This window comes from Rhinopithecus bieti, unplaced genomic scaffold, assembly GCF_001698545.2.
Source record: "Rhinopithecus bieti isolate Rb0 unplaced genomic scaffold, ASM169854v2 scaffold_65819, whole genome shotgun sequence".
Taxonomy (NCBI): Eukaryota; Metazoa; Chordata; class Mammalia; order Primates; family Cercopithecidae; genus Rhinopithecus; species Rhinopithecus bieti.
In genome coordinates, this window is record NW_016824811.1 from 53879 (window position 1) to 61089 (window position 7211).

Sequence of the window (7211 nt, forward strand, 5' to 3'; positions counted from 1 at the left end):
TAATCAATAGATACAATCCACTTAAACAAAAGCTCTTTGGAATCTGCCATCATTTTTTAATGTTTTCATCTTTTTCTCACCATGAAGAGAGTTTAATTAAATGCGGTACTGTCATAGCATGAAATACTATAGGAAATGTAAACTCAACTAGGGCTACTTCTGAAAACAGTGATGGATCTCTTTGATCAAATGAATGCGTGTGAACAAAACATATCAACTGATTTCAAAAATATAATGCTGAGTAAGCAAAAGAAAGCTGCTGAATAATATATATAAAATGTACAATCATTTCTATGAGTGAAATTTTAGGACAGAAACATCAATTCTACATATGATTTATGGCCATACACATATATAGTAAAATGTATGAAAGCTGCATGACAATGACAAACACCTAATTCAGGGTGTTGGTTACTTCTATGCAATAATTATTAATTGTACAAAAAACCCTAAGCCTATAAAGTTTCAGAATCACTCTTTGAAATGAGTGTGTCTGCCAAATAGCCACGAAAAGATGATTACTTTCCTCATTTTTGTAATCCAAGATATTCCCTGCACACACACACGCACACAATAATCAAAGCATCCGATTTGCTTCAGATCATCAGTCTAACAACACTAGGATGAAGTAATTAATCTTAATACAAAATTGACATGTTAGCAAGGAAAGCTTTCCTCCAGGTAAAGATCAGAATTACAACAAGCATTCCCAACACGGGAAAAACTGTAGTCTCATAATTCACCTCTGTGGAACCTGAATGAGTATAGGTATTCCCAACTGAGAACTTCAGCGTAGCAACATGTAAGAGAAGATACATCTAAGTTAGAGCTTATGTTTTAAAAATCTCTCTATATTATGCTTCTACGTATAATGTTTTTCAAACATAGATACCAATGCTAATATCTGCATTATATATATCAAATCTATTCATCAAATTTGAAAACAAAGACAGGAATATGAAGACTGTTAGCATTTAAAATATTTTAATGTGCTTCTTTCCAGAGTTAAATTTGTATTGCAAAAAATTTTACCTGATGTGCATGCTTGTACACCTTTCATTCCGACTGCCTGGTTCGAAATACACTCTTTGATTTCAACTTTAGGCTGAAAGAGTTTTGAGACAAAACGATTAATAAATAATATATGTTTGATATACTATGTGGTTAATAATTAAATATAAATATAGAAAAGTTATTACCTTCAAGTGATGATATTGCTTAAGAGAATCTAGAAGGCAAAAGGGACATATAATCAATTATGTATAAATATGATAAAGCTAACCATATACTCAGAGTTAGTATCAAGCTGAATCTTAGTGCTTCCTCTTAAAAATAATGACTTTAGATTTAGGGGTGCATTTCTTTTGTCAGGACAGCAACATGACAGAAATATCCTGAAGAAAACTAAGAAGATAGGTTGAATAAAACATGCAGTTAACATTTCAAAGGCAAGATTCTGATTCGAATATCTGTAACTAAAATAGAAAAGTATGCACACAACCATGAGTACATGCTGAGGAGGAGAAAATTGATCTTTAACCAGCGGAACAAATCATGACCCTGGGCAGATAAATGCCAAAGCTGATGGTAGAACGCTATAGTATGTCTTTAATGTGACACATCAGAATCATTTATACCATTCCACAACAAGTATTTATCATGTCCTTCAATTGGTCCTGTAATATAGGAAGCACACAGTTGTCATGACAGTTCATTTGAATGTTTAATTCATTTCTCATCAGAGAAAGTGTTCTGAAGTGATTGCTTTGGATCCACACTTACAGCAAAATAGTTCATAAAAATGTTCATTTTTTCCCCATACCTATTTGGGCTTACTGATAGGTCTGCATTTCTTATATCCTCTCGTTTGGCCATCTTAAATTTTTTGATCCTCTCATGGAAGAAGGTATGTGAAATATGTCTAAAAATAATGTATAAGAAGCTTTCAACATTGAAATATTAATAAAAAATGCATTGCTACACAATTATTCGCTACTGCTGACCTTTCATATACCAAAATGAGTGTAATATTTATAGAAAATAATGCCTTTTGTATTCGAGGAATAAACTTTGTAATTTTTTTTATTTCTAAACTTAATTTGGGTTGGCATATCATGTCATCCATGATAAAAGTTTACAAAACAGGCATCCTATTAAAAAAATTGGCTGCCTTAAAGAAAAAGCAGCCAAAGCGCCTACATTTAACTTAACCTCAGTTGATTAACTCATATTGACAAAACATGCATCTTTGGTGTCTGATAGTTACAGAGAGAAGAATTAGCTCCTGTGGTTTACCCCCATTCTAGCATTCCCTCTTTCCAGTAATTCCTGGAACAGCAATCACCTAATTTTCTGTTTGAGTGCCAATATACTGCAGCCATCAGAAGTGACAGCTCTTGAGTTTCCTTATTATCAACTCCAAAATTAACTAGCCAACTTCTTCCTTTCTTCTCCCTCCTTCTCCACTCACAATCCCTTTTCCTTTGCAAACGTAATCTCTAGATCTGTTGTCCTGATTCTGTCCCTTCTACCTCCTTTTGATGGACTATTCCCATAACTTCTCTTCTCTTCCTTTAGCAGTAGTATCTTCCAGCAATGATTTCAATTTCTTCATCTCTTTCTCCTTCCCCTCTGGCTAGAAACACCCTCAGAAATGAAAGGAAAATCATGCTTTCCCTTGATTCTGTTATGTCTTGAGTGGTTATCCAATGGCTCTTCCAGATTTCTCTAAAGGCACAGCTATACCCTTGCTACTCAGAGTGTGGTCCTAGGACAAGAAGGGTCGGCATCATCCGAGATCTTATTAGAAATGCAGAATTGCAGACTTGTGGAGTCAGAATGTGCACTTCTAACAAGGTCCTCAGCTGATTTGTTAAAATTTGGGAAGCTCTGGTCTATATTGAGTGTGCTCCCACATTCCTTAACCTCAACTTGCCCTTCTGGAATCCAGCCTAAAGCTCCACCCTATCACATCCTCCAAATCTAAGCTGCATTACAAGTCATAAGGTTACGAATGAACTTTTTATCAGGCTATAGCTTCCTTGATCTCTCCACAACTAATCCTACCCTCTTCTTTCCAGTTCTCTTCTTTTGGCCCCTAAGATACTGTCCCATGAAGTAACAACATTTTATAGCATATTAAATTATAGACATGTAATTTAAGCATGGCTGACCATACATTACTTTCCTCTATCACAGATAAAACAGCTCTGCGTGGTCAGGTCCCTCCATCCTTAAGGCATTCCCAAAGGAAAACAGCAAGAGTGGCAACATTTTGCTTGACTTCTCTGACAAGTTTGGGTACCGGAAACTCACTTTATATTCTCCCCAAATAATTATCTTACTCTATCACCCTTCATTGCATATATCTGCTTCTTTTTCCTTCATTTACTCCCTGTATTCTCTGCCTTTTTCACTCTTCATTCCCTCATTTACTCTTTTCTTCTTCCTTATTTTCTGACTTTCCTCAGGTCTTAGAGTATCTTGAATTGGAACTAATGATTCAGCTCCTTCAGTGGCACTCTTAATCAAATTGGTTGCTAATACCTTACAAAAAATACAACATATCACTATTTCACTTCTCTCTTTTTGACTATGCACTTAATACCTTATTTTCCTTGGCTACTAGAACATAACAGAGCTCATGTTTTAAATAAACATTCTGTCAAATTTTAAATAAAATACAGTTCTTACCTTCTTGTTCCTTTATTGTACTTTTTCCTCTTTGACCATCAGCTTCAGTTAAGTGACTATCATATTTCTGTGGAACATTTTCAAAGGTAGTCTGTTGAAATTATAATAAATAATGAGTTTCAATGAAAAAACAATGAATTTCTCAATATTTCCTAATCATGTTCTAAATTTCCTGATTTAAAAGCAACGAGACCTAGAAATAAGGAAAGCATGTATTGAAAACCAAAATATTTCAACAGAGAAACTCATATGTTCTCCAGATCAAGCTAAACTTTTATCTCCATATGGCTATTGACTCTGTAAACTGAACAGAGAAAGCCAAAGGAAACATAGTGACAGATACAATATTAGCTCATGTGTATATTTCAGCAAGGAACTAACTTCAAATACCTAACTCTACTTTGTTTTCACTACCAACAATAAGAGGGCATTAAAAAAACACACACACACTTGGTATAATACTTACAACATTAATATTTAAAATATTTCTAATTACATAAATGATCTTAGTGTTAAGATACTCGGCATGATAGGTAACTCCAGGGTACGTTATGTTGAGTATAAGCAGAACATTGTCAAAGCTGCTTTATTTAGGTAAGGAAGGCCTTGGAAAACTCAAAATATTTTTGGTAAAATTTTACTGACAGGAAAAATGGCAAAATAGTAAGAAGCCTTTCCTTTATGCCTTATTTAAATAAAAGCAAGCAAATATTATAGTATGCAATTGTTTCAAAATTAAGAAATAACTTCAAGAAAGCAAAGCAAGAGTTAGTAAAAAGGGAAGGAGAAGAATATTTATTAAGAAGCATCTAAACTGCCCGTGTTTACACATTCTCTTTTCTACACATTCTAATAATACACGTGAAGACGAGGATGCTTACCACATTCCCCGCATTTTGGATGTTGAGAACAAAATGAAAAACATATGTGACCCATTGTTCTCTCTGTCCAGAGTATCCTCCTTGTAGACTTTCACATGGCTCGCTGCTTCTTGTCCTCTAGTTGGCAGCTTAAAGTCACACTCAGAAAGATCTTCTCTGAGAACAGAATTCTACTCCCATTCCAGCCCCCATCCTAACTACGCACTTCTTCAATGTGGCCTAACCTGACATTCTGTTTTCTTTATAGGAAGCACTTATAGTGACTTAGAAGGGTTTGTTCTTTACTTGATTTTCTGCTCCTACGACTCTATCATAAGCCTCATCTCGTACATTCAGTGTCTCACTGCCTAGCACACAGTCAGGAGTCAAGAACAAAAATTCCTTCAATGTCAAAAACACAATCTCATTGGAAAGGTCTCAAGTGCCAAATCACTACATTCCCTTAGGATATTCCCATAGTCTGCTGAAACTTAACGTAAACCAAAGTAGAAATCGACATGCCTGTTCTAACTGTCCCGGTTTTTTTTCTCGGTGCTACTGCCATTTCATTGTTCAGATTTACAAAAAGAATCCTCAATATTTACTAAATTGCTGAATCCCACTGTGATGATTTTGTCCTACACTTGTATACACACTTTACAGTTTACGAAAGGATGTCACATTTCTTCCCAAGTTTGTTTATTAGACATACTTAAGAGGTAATATTTATGAGTATCATTCTTATAATGTTAACTATAGTAGGTACATGGAGAAGTACGGATATATATGGAGACTTTTATTCATAGGATAGCCCTAAAAATACTGATTAGAATTTACAATTTGTTTTTTGTAAGTATTTCTGTAATAAAGACTTCAATTTTCTTTCTACAAAATAAGACATTCATTCGGGTAAACATGGTCATCTCCCACTACCTGAAAGCTGGAACATTATTACTACAGAGAGATGAAAGAGAAATGTTTCATCAGTATTCCACCAGGAGAAAGAATAGGAAATCAAAATTATAGAGTAATGTACAACCTGAAAAGATATATTTAAAAGAGTGTAGGTTGGGGCTAAAAGAAAGTTTAAAAAATTCTCATCTAAAATCCAAATCTGAGCTTACAGTTAGAGGATATTAGAAAATATACTGTAATCCACTTTCCTACTGATGACATAGTTCTAATTGATTTCCTTCTTATTCATAACATATTTGCATAACTCATGTGAACTTATATCCTAAACATTAACTTAAGCCATATTTTGGAAATGCAATAGATGTTATTATTAGATATCTTGTGCCTATTATATTACCTATAACATTCTATTATATAGAAATTTACTTGTCTGCTCATTTCTTCATGTTCAAAAATGATTAAAACACTTCTTACATGCAAGACTTTAGGTACTTTCGGATACACAAGAGTCTGTTTCGTAACATTCAGTAGCTCACAGTAGTGCAGGGTCTTTAAAATGATGATTTAAAGAATGAAATACAACAACTGCTGAAATTTGAAGCTTTAAGCTGTGATACAAAGATGCTCTGTGAATATTTTTTATAAGTACAGGGCAAAAAGTGTTTGAAATTAAAGTCTTATCACATGGTTATTAAAAGTCTCTGCTTCTGGAGCTGGTCGTTATTTGAGGAAAAACATGTATGCTTCAATCAGATGAAGAGTTTTAAATATACTCTTCATAAAATGGCTTAGGAAACACATGGGAATCTCTTTGTAATACAGATTTTGAGACAGAAATTTTAAATTTCTGAATTTCCATATTAAAAGAAAAACTAGAGGTGAGGTCTTCTTATGTTGCCCAGGCTGGTCTGGAACTCCTGGACTCAAGTGATCCTACTGCCTCAGCCTTCCAAGGAGCTAGGACTACAGGCATGTGCCAGCATGCCCGGCTACATTTCCACAATGATACTGGAGTCTAGTTACAGAACCAAGGATGGAAGAGAGAAAAAGTTTCCTACCAAAAACTGTGTCATCCCACAATAAGTGTCCAAGAAAGTAAAAGGAAACCATATGATATGTGCTTTACAGTTTCGGAACTGAAAGACACCGGGGTCATTCTCTGGTTACTATAATGAGTAACTGAATCCATTAAAATGTATTCAGGCACAAGGATTATAAAGATCACAATAGGATGACTGAAAAGTTCCTGTGGTAAGCATACTTACCAAATAAACAGTGATCAAATTTCAAGTTTCCTCTACTGTGGGAAAGCTTTTCCACGTACAGTTTTCCTGTCACTATGTATTTTCCAGTTCATGCCATTTTTCAGCCCCCAATTCCTCAAAGTATTTGCCACCCTTTCCCATTTTCCAAAGGAAGAAAGTAAAAGAAATTCAAATAGTCATATCACCATAATAGGTTTTTTTTTCTGACCAACTATTCCCCAAGACCGTAAAACAGTTATAGGTAGACCACTGCCACAGTTGAAGAGTAAACACTATGCAAAACTAGGTTCAGAACAAGAAAATTTATTTCACAAAAGAGTACTTTACCTTGGTATCAGAATCAAAGAGTTCATCATCTATTGAAAGCCATGAGTCACCAGAACTCTGTTTGGCGGACAGCCTAAAAAAAAAAAAAAAACGTACAACAAAATGAGTGAATTCATTTCTCTAAAAAAAAAAAAATGGATTGTTTTGTGTC

At 34.5% G+C, this 7211-nt stretch overlaps 1 long non-coding RNA gene across 1 annotated transcript; it reads right to left on the reverse strand.

The window, feature by feature from the left end:
* Window positions 1-1053: 1053 nt before the first annotated feature.
* On the reverse strand, window positions 1054-3786 carry LOC108522449 (uncharacterized). Its single transcript, XR_001883474.1, has 3 exons — window positions 3694-3786; window positions 1200-1228; window positions 1054-1105 (listed from the first exon to the last, which is right to left on the reverse strand). It is a non-coding gene; the product is annotated as an uncharacterized LOC108522449 (long non-coding RNA).
* Window positions 3787-7211: the final 3425 nt, after the last annotated feature.